Source organism: Struthio camelus, chromosome 2 (genome assembly GCF_040807025.1).
Source record: "Struthio camelus isolate bStrCam1 chromosome 2, bStrCam1.hap1, whole genome shotgun sequence".
Classification (NCBI taxonomy): domain Eukaryota; kingdom Metazoa; phylum Chordata; class Aves; order Struthioniformes; family Struthionidae; genus Struthio; species Struthio camelus.
This window is the reverse complement of record NC_090943.1, coordinates 126080092-126105245: the sequence shown is the minus strand read 5'-3', so window position 1 is coordinate 126105245 and position 25154 is coordinate 126080092. Positions and strand designations below refer to the sequence as shown.

The following is a 25154-nucleotide window of genomic DNA, read 5'->3' as shown; positions in this document are numbered from 1 at the left end:
ACCACTTTTTGCCCTGGCATACTGTTGCTGGGAGCTTGTCAGTTCCAGAAAGTGTTTTCCTATCTCCTGTGTGTACTGAGGACTTGCACACCCTGGACAGTATTCATTTCTGAAAGGGGTTGTATTTCAGATTAAGCTAGCTATCTCACTGAAGTATTTTACTTGGGTGTAGATAATTTGCCTCTCAACAGTCTGTCCGTTACTGGAGGTTCTTGACTAGCTAAGGTAGAGACAGCACCTATAAAAGTTACATAAGATTTATTGCCATTTGGACATTAATACGGGTTATCTAACATGAGTTTAAAGCCCCCTCTTTCAGGAGTCAAGTCAAGGCCTTATGAAGATTTAAAGTGTACCCATACGTAGGGAGTTTAACATTCTGATTCTGAATTACAAGAACGCAAATCATTGTCTTAAATCTTCTTAGCTTAAGTTCGTATGCTGATTTACATTCAGTAATTATTCAGAGAAGCATTTCTTTTAAGAACACCTGATATTATTTGCAAATGTCCTTCTTCTCTTGCTATCTGTCAGATCAGCAGTGACAATGGAACTGAAACTTTCACCTCACTTGACTCCAGTAACCCAGTATTTGTCAAGCGTTTCATCATAGCTCCTTGGTTTCCATTTGTAGTAACTGGAATTGCCAAATGTTTGTTCACCCAGATACTTGACAGATCTGGGATTGCTTATTCCGGACAAGACCAAGTGTATTCAATCTGCTATGGTCAAGGCTAAATACTTACAAAAGGTTTCCTAATGCTACTCATTAGGACACGAATGGTTACAAATGTGTTTCCTTTGACTTCTGGCTGCCTTGTACTCTTCCCTGCAGCTTCCTAATTTTGATTTAAAATGCAGAAAAAAAACACTTCAGTAAGATTTAATTTTCCACTCTTCCTAATCTTCAAATGTCTCCCATTTATAAGACCCAACTGTTCTAGGACAAGAGCGTTTTAGACCACTGCATTTAACAGGAGCAAAGTCATGAAAGACTACGAATTTTCTTTTCTGTTTAGTTAATCCTCTCCTGCCACCTCCCACTCTTCCTATTTTCCACTCCTGAATTACATTTCAGGTCAAAGCTCTTTCTGACTCATGACATTCAAATGTGTTTAGATTTGGTTAAAAACAGTGCAAAGCCATCCATTTTCCTATATTGTCATAGCTAACCAGGAGAAATTCTCTTGAATTAGTTGGAAATATGGACAAGATCTGATTATCTAAATCAAATTTCTAAACTATAAAAGCACAAGGGAATCATATATTTTTTTTAATGTCAAATCTGATTAAAGCATGCTGGAAATAATAGCCCAGACTGTAGGATACTAGTGGACAGAGGTTTTCAAAATTGAAGCGACACCATGGTAATTAGCAAAATAGCCACCAGACAATATCAGTCTGTGTATTATTCAAGGACTTAATTTTGAGATTATAAACGCTACAGGGAGATGCACAATGACAGCCTCCTGTCATTCCCTGACAAGTTGTGACAAAGCAGCTGAGAAAAGGATACCTGTGTCACTACTGCGTCACCAGCCGCGACTGTTCTGCTTCCTGCCTCCCGAGGCTGACTTGAATTCTTCTAGGGCTGATGCTGTCAGCCCTCTTTGAATTATCCCAGCTTGGCTGCCAGGAGTGGTGGCATCACACTCAGCAAAAGCGTAACAGATAAAACTGTTCGTATTCAGCAAATCACATTATATGAAAAATAATGATTAACATGTAATTTCATCTCTACAAGCAAGTACTTGCACAAACCATACAAGTCCTTTTACCAAAGGAGCTATTGCTATGTATAAACTGTTGGAAACATATTTATGTATTGAACCGGTGCTAGCAATGCCTCTGCTAACAATAACATTCATCTATACCAAAAACCAGGAATCTATCCCCCCGCCTACCCCCCACCCCCAAGAGTCCTTAGAGAAACTGGTAAATTTGGTTTAACTGCTGTGAATTGAGACAGTGTTTAACACCGGAAGTTTCAGTTCAGGAATAACAGGATAGGATACAGACTGTCAGCTAACGGTTCCTGGTCTCTTTGACTATCAATCACCAGTACACTCTTGACAGTGAAAACTGGTTTACAAATCAGGAGAAAACAGATGAACAACCTTAAACCACATCAAAATATAAACAGAAGGTTGGCTAACTACACTGAATATTTCTTTATTCAGCCAAAGCTGTTTGTAGTGTTCTTCAAAGTGAAGACACGCCTACTTCACATGAATGAGGTAGACAGAGCTGTCTGCCTGTGCATCTGCTTTATGTGGCACTAGCCTGAAATCTAGGAATACTGCCCAAAATTTGACCTCAGTTACACGTACCAAAGAAAAAGCAGCCTGAAGAAGCTCATGGCCCCTCAAATGTGTAGGATGCCCAAGACATATGAATAACTGCTCAGTAACAACTGGGCGTTCTAGGACTTTCCTGCTGCTGTTGTCCTGGGAGTTTATGCTGTTTATTCGGACCGCATATGCCCCTGTTCTAGACCTGTGAAATATCACAGTCCTGTAGAATAGTACCTGTAAGAACACATATAAGACACATTATTGTCCTTAAATACTTTGTACTTCCTTTGACATATTCTCTGCAGATAGACTGGCATGTATATGGGAGCCTCACCCAACCTTGGTTCAGGAGGCTGGACCGAAAGAATTTAGATTAATAGCCATTAAACAGGAAATGTAAAACAGCAAATCTCAAAAGTAGCTGATAAAGCTAGGCTTAGGCAAGCGGGCTGAGAAACTGTACTTTGCTCTGATTTTCAAAAATATTTTAAACTCAGTGCAACATCTGAAATAAAGATTTCTCATGGCTAAATGGAGAGTGAAGTGAACTGAAGTAGAATGCTGAACTCCTTTTCCATGTGCTTCCAGAAGCAGCAATTAACATGGAAAGGGTAAAAATTAAAATAAAACAACAGACCAGTTTCATCCTTCTTCATCTGTTCATAAAGGTTTTATGCACAGCATGGCCATTACATCAGCTTTTTTTTTTTTTTTTGTAATGACAACATCATGAAAACTATCTCAAGCATCTAGAATCAATTACAGCAAGCAAGCAAAGGCCTGGCAATCAGTGTACCTCCACCCTACTAGCCTGTGATATATGAAAGCCAGCATCTACAACAAAGATTTCCTATGGTTATTATCAAGTAAGCCCCCACAACTCAACAGAGCGGGTAATACCAAATTGAATCGGCCAGGACAGACCACCACCAATAAGCTTTCATCTGTCCAGATCCCTTCGTTTTAATGAATGAATTTTCCAGTTATCTGCTGTTTATGTGTCATAACCTACCATTTTCCTCCTGTGCTTGAGAGTCCACCCTGATGGGTGGAGAGCATAGGGCATCGCCTCTCTAATCAGCACCTCTCTAATCTAAAGAACGAAGACTTGGTAGAGTGCCTGTATGCCTCCATCTCTGGATAATAATCTTTTAAATCACCCAGCAGGGATTGGACAAAATGCTAAGGAACCCTGCAGTAACGGGTGAATTCCAAGCAGATTTCTTTCATCTTTGAATGTAACTTCCGTCAGTTTTACACAACGTTGCTAACACAGCCAGTGGGATAGCAGGAGGCTATACATCACCCCCAGACTCTTCACTGCAGAAAATACATCGGACAAAATAATACACAGTACGGCCCATGACAATTTATTAAACTGGGAGCAGCACGCAGTAGATGCTAGCATAAAACCCTAAAGCAAAGATCAAAGATGAGACTTGTTTATCGCGTAATGAGTAAGCTTTGCCAGAATACGTAACTGATGATCACAGAGGATGACATTAGCCTACCTTTAGGAAAAAATGCTCTTAACGAAATCCTGAAATTCTTGTTCAGTATTTGCATTGAATTCATGGGAATTGTAAGGGCTTCAAAGCATGCTTTCTCCCACATCAAAATAGACAGATGGATAGATAGGGATGCGAGAACAAACATTTTCAGTTCAGTCTGAGGGAAAGGGAAAAAGAAAGTAAAGAACCCCCCCCCCCCCACACACAGAGTGCCTGGCTTTCACTGAGCTCCCTTTTCTTGCGAGCAGAGAAAGGCAGCCGGGATGCCAGTGGGGCAGCACTACTCCGAGCACCTCCGATGCATCTGGGAAGGACCTTCTGGAGTGTTATATGCCCTGTCTGAACAGGAAGCAAGTCGGTGGCTTCTTGCCTCCATTCCCCTTGCAAACTGAACTGGGGCACAGGAACAGAAGTCACTGTGTTATAGCTGTCAGTTACTGTAACAGTGAAGGCGGCTTTATATAAACAGTTTTTGTTCTACTAAAATTCATCTCCCCTAGCTAGTTTCCCTCCTAACAGTTGCTAATGGAATTCATCACAGGTTTTCTCATTTTTAATGTGCATTCCTCCCTCTGAAAGGAATACACCAGGGCAGCTGCAGCCAGCTGTGAACCTTCCCACAGGGACTCCAACTGCTGCCTCTGACAAATCAGTGATGGTCCCACGATGACGGAGAGAGTCTTAACTTCCCTTCAACTACGATCGCTTGCTGGTACTGTGGGAATCCAGGCAGTAAAGTGCTGCTAAATTTACAGTCAGAGAGATGAGTGCGTCTTACACAGTGCAAGCAGCAGAAACATTTAATTTTAAATTAGTGGGGCACTACCTCCTCTAAAGCATTTCAGGAATAACAGTACAAATGGTACTTGTACCCTTCCTACCTTTGCTTTTACTATCTGAGGAGGGGAAACAAAAATATTCTCCTTTCCCCTTCACTTTACAAATCAGGTTTTCAAGGTAACTTAGCATCCTCTCCACACTCGACACTAGAAGTCACAGTGAGTCAAAGCCCGAATCTTGACTCAGACAAATCCTCTAGGAATATGAGACTGGAATGGACTCCCTGCGCAATCAGTTCTTATTCCTTGAAAGTGAAAGGAGCATTCATAGAGCATAATTTTGTTCCACGAAAAATGGTTTATCAGGCTCAGAAAAATTAATGAGGAGGATTTCTCAATTTTCACTTTCTTAATTTTATAGGACATAGAGAAAAACTTAAATAAGGAGTGAGTTATTTCATATGTGCAGCCCCCTGAAAATTAAAATACAGACATTAAGAATGTGAAATACCAGCCACAGACAGACCTTTTCCAAGAGATCCTATTAGCACAAAGGTAAAACTGTGCTGGAGGACACCCTTTCAAAAATCTCAGCTCTGTACACACCCTCAGAAATCTCCTTGCCTCTTTTTACGAAACTGCAGTTCTTGTTTATTGTTTTGGGGTTTTTTTTTGTTTTTTGAAGTTCAGTCTGTCCATTAATTCCAAATCCTGCCAAAAAATAAAACATATTTTGCTTGTGATTCACAAGCTTATGACCAAGAAAAGCTGCTGGATTAAATGGCAAGCAAAACATGTGAAGATGTTCGGTAGTCATTTAGAGGTTTGTTCAGTTAAACAGCAAGCATGCAAATCCTTTGCGTGAACTTAATGCTGTCAGTCAGTAGGGGAGGTATCACATGCTTTGGCCTTTACGTTGTTTCTTACTGATCTGAAAAAATTGCAAATAGTTCCTTTTTAAAAAAGTACAACACTCACAGTGCTACTTTTTTTTCTATTCCAATATTTAACATGGGGAGGATATAACAGAATGAACAGGTGAAGTTACATGCCTCCAGACAGCGCATATATCTATCACCCAGTATAACCAACATACAAACCCACAGATGGAAAGACGAGATGCGCGAGGTTAAGGATTGCTGGTAACTGTGACTTACCACCTCTGACTTCATCTACTCTGTGCTTCAGCCATCCCTTTATTCCAGCTGCATCCCCAGGCTTCCTCTCTACTGGCTGTTTCAGCTCTTCAGGGCCGAAAGTGTTAACAGTACCACTCACAGCACTGGATATTGCCTACTTGATTCATCACTGAATCAACACAATATAAATCCCCTAGGCATGCCAAAGCAACACTGCATTAATGCTTCATCTACACTGCAAGAGCATCTCTCAAAATGATGAGAAATTTGTTTTGGATGGCCATGGCTTTGTTCTTTCTCCACATTGGCCAGGAGGTGGTTAAAATGCATGCTGGAAAACAACTGCAAATAATCTGAAAGATTGCATTCCTAACATGTTTATCACTTTACATTCTATTTTGCCCATACAAATCTCAGTGCAATGCTGCTCTGCTGAAAAGAACAGAACCTGACCCACTGTGCACCTGCACCACGGTTTCTCTTGTCACAAGTGTGCTAAGCTGTATCAATCATTTATTTCTCTGCTTTCTCTGGGCATCACCCTGTTTATGATGAAGCTTTTCAAAGGACTGTTTTAACTACATTCTGTCCCATGCATGCTAAAAAAAAAAAAATCTAAAAAACTGTTCTTGACAGTCTTTTTCAACACAGATATAATTTACAGGAACCATTTATCCTTTACTTTCTGCTTTATAATTTCCATTTGGTCCAGAGCCCTCGCCATGTCTTATCCTTATTTTGGCTTTGACCCTGCAAGAATGACACATACGATCATTTAGACACAGCATCATCTTGCTATCCTCAATGCTGCCTTGAGATAAAACAGACAAAACTCAAACCCCTATCCCTCCATACTATTTTATGTTCTCATTCCTGGTGTCTGAAGGACAGACGAACACATATATGAAAACAAAGCAAAACTGAATTGCACACATGGAACGTGAAAGATTACTATCACAGGAGAAATGCTATCTTTTAAGTTTTCCTAGCACTGCAGTAAATTAGAGGTGCTATTGAATACTGAAAACTATGAAGCCTGCTTTGAGAAAAATTCCCTTAAAAAAAGTTTAGTAAGGAACTATTGGGTAGTGTTAAACTTTTTAACTCTTAAACATATATTTCTCTACTGAAAGCAGATAACGTGAAGTAACGTATCAGAAAATAAAGTGGCTTACAATCATATCAGTTGGGGGTTCCCTGGAGAAACATTACGTGGCTCCTTTACAGCTTGCAAAGCAGAATTCCCAGAAGCCAAAAGAGGAAACAGGGAGTCACCGACGGCTCATGTAAGAGCAGCAGGCACAGAGAATTTACCTTACAACTGCACTAACAACTTCATCATATAAAAAGGCTTAAATAATAAACGTGAGTGAATGGGAAGACTACACCCATCAGTGCTGGTGGATTTTATGTCTAACAGCCATACCACTAGGTCAGTAGCACCAGCTTTTGCTCCCCATGGCAAGGCTGACTGCACTTCTGAGTGGAGACCTTGATCCTGTGGCACCCAAGCAGGACACCTTGCCAGCGCTTTCCAAGGCAAGGCTTTACGGAACTGAATGTGAACAATAAATAAGGGTGCAGCATTCTCCTTGTTATCTGGAGCTACCTGATTTGGGCTGTGACACTACCCCATCATCCCCGACATCAGTGTGGGGCCATTCCTGGCAGGCTTGCGCTCTCCAGAGGGCAGACGCAGGTTGCGGTAGCTGCACCGGAGAAAGCAGCACCTTTGAGCTTCTGGAAAGACAGAGGCAACTCAGGATAAGCATGGACAGATGAATATCTCTGCTGAACTGAAAAGCACCAAGATCAGCATGTGTGGTGGTTAGAGCGGCTGCCATCTAGGTGTCAATCCTGCCGTTCACCAAGCCTGAGCTATCTGTCCAGTAGGCATCCAGGCCAACTTAGCAAGATTTAATATCTTCCTACTCTAACAAAAGTTCGGAAACCTCAAGATAACCTTGCAGCAGTTGGTTTATGCCAGTGAGATCAAGCTTCTGCCTGGTGAACACTCAGGAACTCCACGGGGCTGAAGCCTCTTATTTGTGTTCACTCATGGAACGTGCTGCGAGTCTTCCAACAGGAACACGGAGAGGCCAAATAATTTCATTCAGGGCTTTAACTTTTGAAAGGAGCAGAAATAAAAACAAACAAGCAATGCCAGTGATGCTTCTAACAACTGCCCCAAAATGGAATCTACCATATAAGCTGAACAATTAAAAACATAATATATGAATTTAAGACCACAAGAATCACAGAATGGTTGAGGGTTAAGGTTGGAAGGGACCTCCTAGAACAACCCCTCTGCTAAGAATTACATGACATCAGACCAAAGACCCACCTTACAAGAGACCTGTGAAAAGAGAAATAAATAGAACTGGCGAAAACACTGGCGCCTTCATAAAAGGAAAATAATAAAAACTATTTGAATCATTAAAGTCTAAATTGAAATTACTTAAATATAGCAACAGGTATGAAAAGATAGATATATACCCATACGGAAGAAAATAAAGCAATAAGGCTCTGACAGGAAATGTAACTACGATGAACTTCCTGCCCTATGAAACCGTGCCAGGGCTCATCACCACGTGGCGGCGTTGCCTTGGGACCACGGCTGGGATGACAGTGAGGGCTCGCTGGAGAAAAAAAGCTAGGAAGAGAAAAAAAGCCAGGAAACACAGGGCAAATGAGACTAAAGTTCTCTCATCAATTCCCTTCTGCACATGGACGCCTTTTGATTTTTTTTGCCTCCTCAAGCACTGATGCTACAAGATCTTCCAGGCTAAGGAGGATTCTGCTACGCCAATATTCATATAGGAGATCTTGAAGAAAGTTCATTTGTTTTTCAGGATTATTACAGTTAATGGGAAACATCTGTTACGAATAGCTAGCTGTATTCCAGAAGCATCCCAACATACTAGACAGCCTCTGCAGGGATATCCACTCTGTCCTTTTTGGATAGGTTTTGCCAATGGCATCTTTGTTGTCAAAGAAAAGACATCATCAGACTAATTGGCCAAATGGAGAGTTTAAATTGTCTCTACTCGTATTCACATAAAGTACTAACATATGTTATGGAGTCACAGCTGTGAAAGGCATTTCATATCCTCACTGGGCTTTTAACTGCTTTTTTGCAACGAAGCAGGTCAAGAAGTTTTGGGAACCCTGGTCCCCTTGATACCCAGTAGCATCCTTAGGCTAATATATTGCTGCAGCGAGAACATGCAAGTACATGCAATTAACATTTTACATTAACATAATACATTTTCATTAATGTAAATATAAATGTAACTAAATTAGTTAATGGATATAAATGATAAACATTTGCATAAGTATTTATGTCAATAAAGGATAATTGTTTGAATGTCCACTGAAAAAAAATCCTGTGGGGACAGAATACAGCCTAGGTATCAATTATTTGCAAATTCCTATAAGTAAATTCACGGAAACCTACTGAAAATCTGGGCTGGAACTTAGAAATACAGGATTTCCAAATAAGTTGTTGAAGATAATGAAAAATTTGAGCACAGACCAGGTGTTTCTAAATACTATTATCCTTACGTCTCACTCTGTTGTAAGGAATTTTCTTTTTAATAGCCCAATGTATGAGACACGTCCATTTTTAATAAAGGAACCTGTGAAAAACATGAATAAAAATCACAATTTTTTTTTTTTTTAGGGAAAAAGATGAACAAAGACATTCCTACTAAGGAGTGAGTCTGGTTATCTTTCTAACCTTTAATGAAGTCACACCAAACCAGATACTGCTGATACTACAGAGCTTGCCCACAACAGCTGGAGACTTCTTACCGGCTGTATGAGGTAGCATGATGGAAAAGCTTGTTTGAAAAGGCAAAGAGTCATAATTTAACTATAAACACATCTTTGAAGCAGATGTTCTTCCCTGAGATGTCAAACAGACCAGGAAACATTATTCAGGAAAAAAAATGCTGAGATTTTGAGCTGGACTTTTTTAATAAGTTACTACGGTTAACATTTTCATACAGGTGGTTATCATGAATTCTTAACTCTAACCAGATTAGAAATAGATTTCCCTTTTCGATGAAGATCAGAAATCATTTTTCTGTAATATAATTGTCTTGTGTTTTTCTTCTCCAAAGGATAGGAAAAGCTATGGATCGCTCTTCTAATTTTGTGGGAATGGCCTCTTCTTTGACAATACCATTAAGAACTTCCAAATTACGGTGAAGCAACTTTCAGTCATAAAATGAAAAGAAAGAAAACAATTCTGAAAAGCAGAAGATTGTAGAATATCTGAAATATTAGCAAAAAGGTGACGCTGATAATACAAAAATCATAAAATAAGGCCTCTGACCGAAGAAGCAAGCATTCCACTACTCCCAACTATAGAAAGAATAGTTCCCATACTACGCTATAACTGCAGGAATAATTGGGATGTGAATCCCCACTGCACAAGTTTTCTTTCTTCACTTTGTTTAATGAGTTTAAGAGAAACATCATCACTCTGATCTCAGATTTGAACAAGCTTGTTTGTATTTCTTTCTGCCCTCCTTAAGAAGAAGCAATGATAAGGCTGGGAGCTGCTTTATTCCTCAAGCAGGATTCTGTCATTTTATTTTACCCCCATGACTATCATCTCTATTAAATTTAAGAGATACCAAATGAATAAACCCATGAACCTCAGTGCTCAAGGTGAGGTTCAATACTGTTTAAGTAATATTCTTCAACCTTCACCATGCCACTATATAAAAATTAATACAATTCTTATACAAATTTTAAGACCTCATTAACTAGAAAATTAACAGTAAAGCAAATAGTTCCTGTGCATGTTTGTACACATTTATGTCACGAAAAATGAAATGATGCACAGTACCTGTCTGTGAGCGTAACTTCTGCTCATTTGAACTGTGAACCAGATTTCTTTCAGAGAAATGGTGGATTCACCTGACAATGCCATAGCTTCCTCAATCCTTCTTGGGAAAGCTCTAACCAAACTTTTTGTTTTTACTGTAGAAATGCAAAAGCTGTGCTCTCATGAAGGTGGAATATATGCCAATCCTGTTTGCTTTACAACAGAACTAGAGGAAGGAAAGAAAGGGGAAAACTGCACATTCTTGTTTGTAGCATCAAGTCATTCTTGATTCTCACGTTTGCTGGCTTCCCATGCAGCGTATGTCTGACATGATTTTACTCTCAAAGCAGAGTACATCAGCAAGTAAAATTCTTGGAATAACATTTGTGAAATCTGTCCAGTAGTTTCCTAAAAGTGCATATTAAACATGCTTCAGCCATAAAACCTTAATTAATGTATTTAACATATTTTGAATAAATAGTCATGTCAAGGGTAAACAATGTAAGCAAGGAAACCGGGTGAGAATAATCTTAAAAAAATTAAATGAAACAGATGCTTTTGCTGCTTATTACACAGCATACAACCTCACTAACGATAACCATTGTTATGGTTGATCCAGAAAGCAAGCCTCACATGCCGCAAGTGGAATAAATTGTCATCTCTATTCTTTAGCTTGGCAGAAACATGGGCATTTACATATGAATGGACAAAACAAATTGCTGGATTTCCTGCGAAATCTTAAATTCTGTTTTTTCAAGATTAGGGAGAATACAAATTATGACAGATTCTTTCTCCTGAAAAAGCAGAGCAATGTGAATCTCAAAGGACCAAATACAATAAGAAATGTGAGCAGTGGTAAGAACAGAAAAGAAAAGGTATTTACTCTGATCTGAATAATACAAATGCAGCACTGGTGCAGAACTGCAGCTGCCCAGGCCTGGCAGTATTACTCAGGGTAACCATAGGTCTAAGCAAACAACCCTCTACATCCCGCTTTCCACTCAAAATTCCTGTGACACATGTTTGAAGAACTATCCCAATTCCTGTATTAAAACAGCAAATAAACACTGCTTTGCTCAGAGCACAAAGTAGAGTCCAGATCGCAAAAGTAGAGTCCTGAAGCATACTGTTTTATTTGCTGATGGCAGCATGCAGCGTGGAAAGGTGGCACAACAGAGCTGGTACCTACCCGCAGTATGAGCGGCGCACAAAGTTAAGCTCACCGAAGGGTCAGATGCAGAGCGCCAGTCTGAGTTTGGGAAGGCAACCACGTAAACGCCCGACGTCACGCTTAACCGCGACGCAGAATCAGGACTCGGTTCTCTCTCACCACCTGCATCTTCTCAACCAACTAAACCTCATCCCCATCCCAAACTTTCCTGTTACTGTTGGCAATCCTCCTTTCTAATGCCCATCTGCCTGATTTCAATCCACCTCCACCGGGAAACTGCTGAAAGAGGGAAACCTATGTGCTGGAAGAAGACAGATTTATATTTCTGTGCAGGGAGGTCAGTATTTAGGTTGTGCTCAGGAGCAGTCATCACTGTTCATCAAAGAAGGAGCAGAAACGCAGCACGTTCCCGCAACAGGAAAGGACATGGGAACAGCGGAGCTGACTGACGACCTTCCCTTCAGCAGACACAGAATTTGTGGTCTCCACAGGGTTCCCCTTTCGGGTGTACTGCAGCTGAGGGCACGCGGGCATGTCTGCTCGCACACTGCCCGTATCACACAGACACGTACACCATCGGGGAATGCTTCGAACACGCAGAAGGAGCCAGGCATTTAATTAAAACATTCACACACGCAGAGGCACGTGTGCATCCCATTTCTCAAGAGCAACACCTTAAATCAATACAGAACAACAGCTTGCAAGAAACCTCCCGAGTCCCTTTCACAAACGGAAGAAATTGCATCTTAGCGCTGCTACTTATTTTCACCTCCGCTACACCAGGAAAAAGCCTGTCCAAGAACCTCAGAGATAATCAGGGACTGTCCTCTAATTCCTGGCCCAGCTTCATCCGTGGTCCATTCGCTTTCCGCTGTTCTTATGCCCACTCTGTCATTTAGCTGAAATAGCGCTTTTTGCTCCCTGGCATTCACTTTCCTGCTGTGTATTTACCCTCCTGGAGAGAGCAGTATCTCAATCTTTGTTTTATTATCTAAGCAAGCCCAGTTTTTAGAAATCCTTCTGCTACACCACACGATCTGTTCACCTGATTGTCCCGATAGCCTGTCTGGGAAACTGTTTCGCTCTGAACTCATCTTTCTTTAATGTGAATGGTACATGCTATTCTCATCGTGCTTTGTCAATACTCTAAAATATGTTATTAATACTTTCCTATCCCTGTTAGAAATACATCACCCACTATGCTCTTGGAATACATTTAGCTTATTAACAGCAGCATCATACTCGTAGCTTGTAGTTCTACATTATCTAATATAGCTGTGTTTATCTTTTCCTGTTTTTCAACTGTTGAGTTCCCAGCTAACAGGCTAAATTCTGATTATTATTCTCTGAAAGCACGACCTTGTGCTTTGCACAATTAAATTTCATCCCGTATCTATTACTCTGGCTCAGAAGATAACTTAATCCTTTTTGTATGATGTTATGATCCTCTTCTGAAATGTCAGTGACTCTTAACTTTGAGTCATCTACAGATTCAAAAGCACACTACAGCTTATTTGCGCCAATGATAGGAAGATATTAAACATGCTGCTTCTCCCTTGAGGAACTTTATTTAGTAGCCTCTCTTTGGACCACCCCTCCACTTTCAAGACTAATGTTGCCACCTCCTCTTTATTCAGTTCTCTGCCTACTTTAAGAATTCTCCAAGTCTCCTTCTTCTACCGTACTAATACTTCTCCATGTGTGTACCACATCAAATTCTTTATCAGAGCTGAGATGGACTACATCTGTTGCCTTTCTTCAGCAACAGAACCAAAGAATATGAACCAGCTTCCCTTAGCACAACGTATTTGCTCCCCATTTCTTATCCCATTTGCTTCCATGACTTTAATTATTCTTTGGTTCAGAATTTGATCTAAAAATCTTACATACTCTAGAGGTTGACCTAATAGGTTCCCATTTGCCCAACTTCACTTCCATTGGTTCTGTCTCATAACATGAAATATAAATTTTATATTTCTCATTCTCATTGCCCATTGTTCAATACATTCATTTGGAACCCTGCAATCTCACATAGCAGTTAATGTCTTTTCATGAAGGAGGAGAAATGTCTTTAAATGTAAAATTTGATGCTCTCTCCTGAAACACTGCTAGTTTCTGGGAAAGAGCTGCTGGATATTACGTTTCTCTAACTTGTCCCTGAAACTGCATTAATGTTCTTAATGTCACACTGTACTGTTTTTCATAGCTAAAATTGCAAACATATGGTTCCTCTTTAAAGAGGCCTCCCAAATCAAATCTAAAATCAAATATCTCCCCATAACTTAATTAAAAAGGTTAAAAAGGTCAAGATTCTCTTCACCATTAAACTACTTGTCCAATTCTCAACAAGAAATGACATTTTTCTCATCTGGAGCAAACGTGCATAATGCAAATGGTATTCAGAAATTCTACTGCATGTTGGAATTAAACCCAGTTTTTGCAGCTCCTGTTTTAAACATCATCAGAGCCTGGAAATGAAACAAAGTCTTGTCTCATTGACATACTCCTGTATAAACATGAACTTCAATAAATGAGCGTAAGCTTTTTTAGCCACCGACTGTGGAACTCAGCTGTATATTCCACTGTATACGCTAGCCCAGAATATAATTTAACAGCACTCCGAGTATTCTAGATATCTACTAACGTTAGGCACAGAGACGTAATTAAAGGTGTGCGTGTACAGATACAGTTACCTATGAAGAAAAGAGAGAACAAACGTACAGTTCCAACTGATATCTTTATTAACTCACTCTCAGTGGTGGTATCATACACAGGGTTAGTGTGAGGTTAATGTATGCTCCACACTGTGACCTTTCTGACTGAATTTAATTGCATCCCTACCAAGGATATAGAAAAATGATAAGGCACACGCTGATTGATTTTCTTGCTCGCAGACCACAAGAGCTCATTTCAACAAAACCTTGCCATGAAATTTACAGCACAACTGAAAAAGAGTTTCAAATGATATACACCCTAATCTAATTTTTGAAACACTTATATCAAAGACTCTCCATCATAAGCCGCAAAATCCCCATTTACTTCTTCTGTAAACCCTCAGTATTGTGTGCAGCATTATCCTTCAATTGTTATCCTGCTTAAAATGTGTGTATAACACTGTCAGAGCCCTGCTGTCAAGCATTAAAGAGCACTTTTAGGCATTCTGCCCCTGTAATCTTCAGGGACTTCAGTAACTACAAGTCAGGGGAAAATCAAAGTAAAAAGAAAAGACAGGTCATCATGAATCTAAATGCAACGCAATTCCACATTTCTACTAGACACGCACAACACATTTAGGGTCTACAAGAATTTCATTGTCCTTACTTTAGTAAATCTGGGACAAGTATCTTTCTTTGTGAACATACCAGTGAGCTATGTGAAATGGAAAATTTTGCTGGAATATTTTATACACTGCAATTGCTGAATAAAGTGAGATATGCCTCATTATAGAGGTTTTTACTCTAAGCTTCAGTTCTTTCCCTCTATGCCAACTTAGATTTTTTGCTCATTCAACCTATTTTTCATTATTCTGTCAAACACAATTTTTTGTGATATTTTCAGCTATTTAATAGTGACGCTACACACTGCACTAAAAGTACCCACAGGGATCTCTGAGGTATGCATTTAAAGCATATTCCACTTGAAATGCACGAAAATAACAGTGAACCACACTGGGGTTTTAGGTATAAGGTGGTGACAGCAGGCACACTTTTTTATTAATGTATAGGGTTTTTTGCTACGGCACTCACCATCATGATCAGAATGACTTATGTACAGTAAAGTACTGAACAGCATTGTATACAGCTGAATGATCATTTGGATCAGCTGCATTGACAGGAATGGAAATTTGGATGAGCCCCAAATTATGGCAGACCTAAGGTCTCATTTGCCAGTAAATCATCTGCATCAGCAATGACTTAAATGACAACAGCGAAATTAAATTTTTCCCCTGCTTAACATGCTCTCTGAAAAGCAATCTTCAAACGCCATTCACTGAGGCTCAGATTTGGATAGTCAGAATGACCACGGGCTTGGCCATGGCCCACCCCAGCTGTACCCCTGACTTAGCCAAGACAGGGCCTGCTTTAAACATCCACAGTGGCTGTGCAGTCGGGACAGAACCTTCCCGTTCACAAAAATCCTCTTTACAGCTACTCCCCTTCCACGAGGCTCCAGCGTAGAGGCACTGGGAGAGCCATGGGGAGCCTCCGGCTCGGAAAACAAAACTCTGCGCAGACGGGGAGAGTTTGACTTGTGCGGGTTTTTGCTGCTTTGCCAAGATTCAATTTGAATTTCACAGCAAGGCTATATCAGGAGCAGTATTAGAGCCTCCGGACACCTTCAAACCCCCCAGCGTCCCCTGGATGACCCACGAAAAACAGGGCACGGTGTCAGCAGCCGGCTGGGATGGACCTGGAGCTGGGTGCGTTTCACAGAGCTCTAAGCAAGGGGTTGGCGCTTTACGAAACAATCTCCCGAGAGCCCGCTCTAAACCCAAATTCATAATTTCTCGTTCAGTTCATCAGAATGTAAGCGTGGTGTGAACAACTCCATTAAGTCAGAGACAGAATTAGCCTCATCACACATGCAGCAGCATATGTCTCTTTCAACACGCACTGCAAAACAGACACTGAACGGAGAACAAATGATTTAAAACTCCTTAGTCTGTCTGCTAGTAAAGAAAACATCCTCAAAACCCTGCATATCTTCATGTAAATTACCCTATTGCGAAGATAAATATCAAAGTTACGTGAGATGTTAGATAAGTACAAAAAAGCTTAAAAAGAATGAGGGGGAAATAAAAACACCTACAAAATCTCTGAAGAGAAAAAATAAACAGTAGTTTATTTGTGTTCCCAGGAAAGTCTGAAGCCAAACATTAGCATTTTGCTTTTGGAGTCAACTTTCTGCATATTGAAAATAAACTTAAATAAATGGCTAGTTTTTCTTCTCAGAATATTTGGGGAGTCTGCAAATTTGTTCCTCTTTAAGAAAATAAACATGAAAACCAATGCCCTAAGAGTAGTGCAGAGGATTTTCAAATACTTTGCTATAATTATAAATGAGATCTTGGCCTAGCAGAAACCTGTATGAAACGCTGTCTGCTGGGAGTGTTTTTAGTCACCCCTCAGCAACGACCACCACAGACTCACCCTTTGTCATCTTGTTGTTGCTGACCTCCTTCCCCCACCCTTCATGACTTTTGTTCTGCTGTTTTTATTCTCCCACTTCTCTCTTAATCTTGTCTTAGCCCAATATTCCCTAAAACCTCAGTTGAGGATTTGCTGGTATCTGACAAAAGAGGTTCTGGAGCTCTAGTTTGCTTTAAGCTGCCGTAATTCTTTCCAGTTAGTAAAGCCTAGAGGGAAACTACTGCTCCTTTCTTGCTAGATAGTAAACATTCCTTTTCCGCTGGGCAAACAATTTATCTTCCGTTATTTGGAAAGGCACGCAAGTAATATTCTTGTATACTTTTATGGAAGTCTTTGCGCTATCACCAGACCAGCTGAGGGAAGTGAGCTGAAGGGGCTGCAGCTACCATAGGGTGAACAGGACAGAAGCACGAACACGGGCGAGCAGCACCCAGCTCTCTACGCGGGGAAATCTGTGCGCAAGAAAACACACAACCACTCACTATGAGGTCACCACTCACTAAAAGGTGTATCGGACAATAATCTTCTTCAGCAATCAACTTCATTTTACTCATCAGCTCAGGAAACATGTTCCTCTGCCTCTAGGGAAGGGTGCAACATGTGCTCATTAGCAACCGTTTATATAGACCAACACTACTGCTGTATTAATCCCCCCCTCTACTTACGTGAGGTATTTCACAATCAGAGTATTAAAATCAACACTGCTGAAACACTATTATTTGAGCAGTCAAGTTAAGCACTTGCATGTTTGAAGGATCAGGCCTTAATGAGTTTTTATTTTTGTTTTTTGTTTTTAATTTGGCAAGAAAACAACAACCACTTCAACGCAAATATAACTCTGCCCATGCAAAGTGAATAGCTCTGCTCATGTAATTAGCATCTACAAGCACCAGTATTTGTTTATAAGAAATGAACAAACCATTAAATATTTATTAGATTATTTCATAAACAGTCTAATTAGTCCTGAAAGAGCTGCTGTCTTAAACTACATAGCCCGTATGTAAACTGCTACCCTTCATTTATCAGTTTTGTTTGAAATAGATCCTGTGAATCTGACACAGCTTCATTAAAATCAACAGATTGTTGGCCAAATCTTTGCACACGGTACATTAAATTCAACACTTCTAAAGGAAAACCAAGGTGTTGCCATTCCAATCAATACGGCTGTAGACAAATCCATATCTTTAACTTGGTCACTGCAACCTCAACTGTTTGATGCACACCGCTCGATAGCTTAGAGAACAGGGGAGCGCTGCCTATTAACTCACAGCGTCCCTCTCAAAACAAAAATACATCCCGTGCTCACCCAGGCTAGTTTGAGTTAACAAAATCTAGTCATACATTTGTCAAATTTGGTTTGAAACTGATGAAAACTGAACTGTTTTGCTGTAATACTACATTTTCTAAGATGGCTAACATTAGGAACATTTCCCAGATGCAGGTTGAGCTTTCTGGATAAATACAGAGGACCAGAGAAAAAGATTTGTTCCTGACCAAACGTCACTGACTGTCCAACTGCCAGGGCATTTGCCCAGGATGCGCCAGATACGAGACTTGAGACTGGGTTCTCCGCACTATAGGAAAGTGCTCGGCCAACAGATATTTGGCTTCTCTGGGGCGAATCTTTCTCTCTTGTTTCATTAATGTTTCAAAAGACCCAGTTTTGCCTTGATATAAAAGAAAAGTAATTCTCCAAATCTAACATTTTGCACCAAAATAAATATTGCTTTTTGAGTAGTCATAAAGAAAACCTATCAGGCTTCCAGTGCATCTTCTGAAATAGAACTGCACAACCTCAGAAGGCTTAATATGAACTTTTTTTGAAGTACCTACCTCAAACTCCTATTAATATCTGTCCACATCTCAGATTAATTCTTATTTTTCCTGCACATTTTCCACATTCAGATGCATTTTTAACTTACCTACAGCATCAGTAAGTTATATGAAAGACAGGGCAACTGACATGGTAAAAATCAAACCTAATAAAAATCCCCAATATATATTGTAATATTGTCAGAGAGAAACAAAGACCACAGAGATATCATGGGAATAATAAAAGCAATAAATTGAAGCCATACGAATGGCTATTTTTATTTTCAAGACACTTACTGAAATTATTAGATCCATTTGGCTTTGTTTTTCAGTTATATTTACTTTAAAATCTTGTCAGAGGGTAGTGCAATAACGCTGCAATCAATACTCTTTTGTTAGCCGAGATTAATCACAACCATCTACATAAGAATACTTAGTATTCTTCTTCCACGGGAATTTAGGGATGAGAAAGTTCTGAACACATAGACAAAGTAAAAATATGTGTTTTTAAAAAAGGAAACCTACCTTGTAACACACTTTTAGCATGCATCATGGAGAGGTCCGATTATTTTCAGTGATTTTGATCTTCCTATCATGCAACAGCTCAGGCAAGCGACCTTAGAGTGAAAGAATAAGGATCACCCAGCTGAGAAACACTCTGCCAGATCAGACATGCCTTCTCATGCTTTCTTTACTTCCGAGCTGGACTGTGTGAAATATTAAATCTCTCCACCTTCAGCTAATGGGACAGGAGTCATCAGCTCCTCAAAGGCTGAAGCTTCCCAGTCCAGGGCAGGACAGTGGGATACCTGCTGCCCCGAGCCCTTGCTCATTCTGGTGGGGTAACGCTTAATCCATCTCGGTTCAGTAAGAAACACCCAGCACGAAATAACGGAAAGGCAATCAGTCAGCGTATCGCTTAAAGTTCCTGGATAAAGATAAGCCTATGAGGAGAAAGGGCCTTGGCCAATGTACGTAACAGCTCTATCCTGTGGCATTTGCTCTTTCTTTCAACAGTGTGAACTAAGCCCTCGTAAGCATAAAGCGATGAATGAGTTGCTTGTCCTGGCTGAGTGCTTAGCCTAGATTGTGGGACTGAATCTAACAAGAAAAATCATTGAATAACGGGGCACCAGTGGACGGTTTTCTGTAGGTGCTAACCTTTTCAGGAGCATTACACTTGTCTTTGAAGCACAATTGTTTCAACTCTGCCTGTCCATAAGAATCTCCTATCCAAATCCTATCAGCAAAGTCTTTATAACTTTGGTAAGTGTAGCAGAAAAGGGCATTATGGAGAAAGGACTGTCTGAAACAATACTCAATTCGGTGACCACAAAGAAGACTCGCATTTTGCTGCAGGGGTTAACTGTTCAAACCACAGCCCTCTAGTTTAGTCAGTTAAGTACAGCACAGAGACTGACAGCTAACTTGAAGAGGACTCCTGTTGACAGTGACAGTAGCATGTAATTAAAGAGCACCAAATGCAGTACACAAGGACAGAGCACAGAAACAGCACCTCGTAATCATAAGTACGCCTTAATTTTGCAATATGTGCGAAGAGCCCGAGTTAACGCATTGCATATAACACAAACGCCATCTTCTCCCTCCCTGTTATAACAACGAGCTTTATTTCTAACAAACCTACAAATTTGCTTTCCCTTGGCTTTCCCTCCCCCTTTTACATGTGATTAATTTGCAAAGGTAATGCACTTTATTAAAGAAATCAGGAAGATCTGCATTAAGTCACGTCTGCTTCAGAACTCAGTTGACTCCCCACCAGCTGGATTCTATTATTTGATTAAAAATGCTGTTGTGCCAGCTGCCATACAGCACGTTTCACTACCCCGATTCCTGGTGGAATTAAATCCATATTAAAAATGTAGTCTAGCATGAATCAGCCTCTTGTCAATATTAATGCATACCTGGAAAATAAAAGCACTAAAAAAATGAACCCAACCCTCCTAGAACTGGCTACCTCAGCCTGGGATGCAGAAGGCAATACTGCTTAATGGATAAAAACTTCAAATTTCACATAGCATAAGGTAGTAGTTGCATAAGGTAATGTCCTAATTACACCTCCAGGTTTGCTGTTAATAGTGATTCCTCTTGTCATAAAAAGAAACTAAACTCCTCTTCCAGTAGAGCAAACCTTGAAGTAAAAGATCCTTGCAGAGTTTTAAAGAGTAAAAGCTCTTGTATCTTGCTGATATGGCGAGCACTTATTAGTGGTGAGTAACTATTAAGGAATGAGCCCAGAACAAAAAATAATTTATAGTTCAAGTCTATTACTGCTAATTTACTTAGAACGGGAGAGCGTGTCAGGCAAAAAGCCCATTTAATTCAAAGGGGAATTTCTGCCTGATGTGGACTGCAGGAACAGGTGCCAACAATATATGCCGTGAATATGCATTGATAATGTTGCTCAGCTTCTAGCAGCAAATATTAAAAGCTTTTAAAAAAATCATTTGCAAAGCCCTGCTTAAAAGCCCGCTAAATAAGTGACAGTATATTGATAGGACTGATTCTTCCCTGTTCTCTTTTTGACTTGCCTCAAAACAAGATACAGACTACAGCTTCCCGCATCCATCAGTAGCTCCGAAGAAAGTTTCTACTCAGTGGGATGCTTGCAGCTTTCTTTGTTCTACGGATGGCAGAGGAAGGATAGGAATTAAACCATAAAATATTTTAAAAAGCTTTGATGGCTTCAGACAATATATAATCCATTTAATATTCAAACAAAAGAAAATGCAGAGGTAAGGCTGAAAGTTCAAGCCCACATTCATTCCTGGTATCAAGACAGAGAGCATTAAATACTTTCCTTAGAAAAAACAGGGAAGTAATACATGGATTTTTCAATGCTTACCTGACTACTAATAGTTGATATAAACTCCAAAGTAGCAGTTAAATTATGCAATATATAAAATATCTGGAAAGAGCACCTAGGAAGTTTGAGTCACAGAACTGACTAGAACTGCAGGGTCAGGTTTCTAGTGAGCCAGTTGCTACAATTCAATCGTTGCTTAAACCAATTTGAGGAGCCAAGAGCAGCCCGAGAGTAGCTCAGTGCTCACACTACAGAAAACACCATCGTAACTGGCAACTTTGCCAACAGTCTCCACAGAAAGACAAGTCACTGAAGCTTCAACACTGAAGGAGTCCCCCAGGTACTGAACACCTCCTGAACTCCAAATGTGGATGCCCAGGTCAGGCTCTCTAGAGAAAAATAAACTAACTTTGCTGCATTTCGGAGATCTCCCTTTCAAACCCATTTGAATTGTGGTTTTAAAATATTTGTGTTTCTAGATCCCCTGAATGACTTCCTCAGTAAGCATGAGATATACTATTTCACATATTTTTAGAAAATGCAATTGCATATTTTGACTTTTCACCCTATGACATCTTTCAAACCAGTAAAAAGTGTTTTAGTGTAGCCCCCACCTACATTTGCTAAAGCACCAGTTAGAAATGCATTATGCATGAACGCACACACAAATATCTCAGGAAATCTGGAAAACATGCATATGTGTCATATAAATAAGAGTCACGTGATAAATAACATTTTTGTACCTCTTCTTCTACTCACTAACTTTTCTGGAAGCATATGCTGGCAACCTGAATCCGCCACCATCTTCAAATGAGTCCACCTCTCACAGACACATTCCCGTTTTCTAGCTTGCAAAACAGAGATGTTCTCCGCATCAAATATGCAAAGCACTCAGACCTAAAACAGTACCTGCTTTATATAGAGGACAACAGCACATTTTGTGACGAGGATCTGCACCACGGAAAGAAGTTTACTGTTTCTCACTGGAACATGCAACTTGCCTCAAAAGTCTCACAGATCGTGACATTTAAAATCATGACGTTCTCATGCATCAAAAAGCCACATATTCAGCCTTAGCATGGTTTCACAAAGGGAACACCAGGAAATTCAGAACAGAGCCCAGGTTTGCCCACAGAGATACTAAGAAAAAGATTCAGTAACAATTACAATATTGCTGTCCCACATGATAGCAAAAACTTTATCCCACCCTATACTGGCACATATTGTGCGCAGGCCCCACATTTCACTAAAGGGAAGCAAATGCTTTTAACAGCACTCCAGAGAGTTTTTATACGGTACGTGATTTACAGAAGGCTATTGTCCCTCAATAAATAGTTGTTGACTAAATGTCTGTTATTCCAATGAAGACAACCCTTATTGAAATGATAAAAAACATTCAAGTTTAACTTAAATTTTAAGAAAACTACTGAGTAGTAAAGGCATTTTACATAAAAACTGTCTTTAAAATACTTATGTTTCAATGACACTAGTGTAAAAATCCTGCTTACTCGTTACAGGCATGAAATCTTAGCAGACACGGATGAGCTAAAAAACACAACTGCAGGCTACAAATAGTCGCAAGAAACACAAAATGGATTTATATACATTCACATTACAAGTGTTAGGAGCAAAGGGGCTAGCCATATAGGTGTACAGAACAAGCCTAAGGACAAATACATTGTTTCACTCGTACTGAAATATTAATGTGACCTTTCCTTTAAAAACAACTCAGCACTTTGGGCTACGAACTTGAAATCCGGCAGGCTTAACACCTGCGACGGAGACGAGCCCTTTTTGCGGTCCCAGCGAGAAACGAGGCAGATGTGCACCGCTGGCAGCGTACAACACCTCCGACCGCGTCGCCCACGCCGACTGCCTGCGGCCCTCGTGCGCGCGCACCTTCCCGCCTGCGGCCACGCACAAATCGCCCTGAAACTCCAGCTCCTGCTCTTGCTGGTCCCGCTTAGCCTGTCCTGGCAGGCCGGCACCTGACCTCCCAGCAAACGGCTTAATCTGGGAGACCTCACATGAACAGGGTGGGTGAGCTGAGGTAGCAGAAGGGAAGGTTATGACCAAATTGCCAACCATCACACTGGTGACGGGTTCAGTTCACCTCCCTGGCAAAGAGCTCCTACGGGTATTTGAGAAAACTTAACACCAACTTCCCAAACCTCTTGTTTCCCAAGACTCAAAGCTCTGACCTGCAGCAGTACTAAACACACCTGCAAACGGAAGCACTGGGAGACCTAATGTGGGAGATTTGACATTTAATGCTACAGAATGCTACAGACCCTTAGAAGAACAGATAATCGGAAATTCAGTTCTGACATTCAGATTAACAGCAATATTTTAAGGACATTCTCCTATGCCTTCATTTTTCAAGTGTACCATATGATAACAACATTCATTTTCCTCACGTGGCACTGTTTAAAAAAAAGCCTATGAAACTTGTAAAGCACCAAGCCCTCACAGTTATTATCTATTTGTTATGTTATGGGAACGTCCAGGAGTTCCCATCATCGGCAACGACATACGCAAGCTGGAGGCTGTGCGCCGAAAGAACAAAAACATGGTTGTTTCTGAGACTTAAACATAAAATAAAAGCCAAAAAATGGATATGGGTGGTTGACATGGAAGCAGAAGGTAACAAAGAGGCAGCATCGGTCAACACAAGAGGCAGTGGTTGTAACGCACCACTAACCTACTTTTTTTTTTTTTTTTGCAGGGATTATGGCAGAGGAGATTGTAAGAAGGGATTTAAAAGGAGAAAATGAGGTTGTGTGCATCGATGTCTTCCCACAGCTCATCCTTAACTTCAATCATAGCAAAGACTAAAGCTCACAGATGCTAGTTTGAATAGGTAGTAAATCAGCAATGAAACTGGTATCACAGGTGAACCAGAGGCAGGACTGACCTCCTCAGGCTGTCGGCATGCACGGGCCAGAAAGGCTTTCAGTATGAACCAGCCAGCTTATTGCTATTATTATATATATACATATTTATTTTTAGAAAGAGTGGTGAATGTTATAGAAATGCCTATAAGAAAAGGAAGCTCTTTTGAGTAAGGCTACATGAGCTACGTGTGGGCCAGGAGGCAGAACGTAAGCCCGACAGCAGCCTGAAGGGTGCTGTTGCTTCATGGCCGTGGGCATCCCTACGGCTGGCTCCTAAACACCTCTCCATCCACAGACTTCTCTGCAGGAGGAGATGTTCATTAGCATCCTCCACAGTTGATTTTTTAAGCCCAGGACATCATTAGCTACGTTATTTGTTTTGCTGAGTTACTATCTTTTACTAACTCCTGAAATATCTGTTGGCAACAATCAGAAACTTCAATGCTCCGAGATTATTATTATATAAAAGACAAACTTTTATAATTTTGTTTACGTATGTACTACTTGCTATTTCATTTTGTTGAAAAATATTTGATAATATCTTTACTTTTTCTGTTGTCTCCTTAGCTCAGCTTACCTTCTGGAGTGGAGAGAGCAGTGGAAGCTGTGGGCAATCTGAGCTCAGTAGTAGACCTTGGTCTTGACAAACACTTGCCTTTCAGTAGATGACCGTCTCAATAACAGGTCTGCCTGTTCTCCAGCTCACCTGCCAGAGGGACCAGTACACTATGGCCTGTTTCTGA

The 25154-nt window shown here is 40.4% G+C and overlaps 1 protein-coding gene across 5 annotated transcripts in view; it reads right to left on the bottom strand.

The window, feature by feature from the left end:
- The window catches only part of PAG1 (phosphoprotein membrane anchor with glycosphingolipid microdomains 1), a 118251-nt gene that overhangs the window by 57624 nt on the left and 35473 nt on the right, over nucleotides 1-25154 (bottom strand). The window contains exon 3 of one of the 5 annotated variants that reach the window (XM_068932443.1): nucleotides 19219-19310. The exons of the other annotated variants lie outside the window; for them this stretch is intronic. The gene's annotated coding sequence lies outside the window, so the exon portion shown is untranslated. The remainder of the gene's footprint in view (nucleotides 1-19218; nucleotides 19311-25154) is intronic. 5 annotated transcript variants of the gene reach the window in all.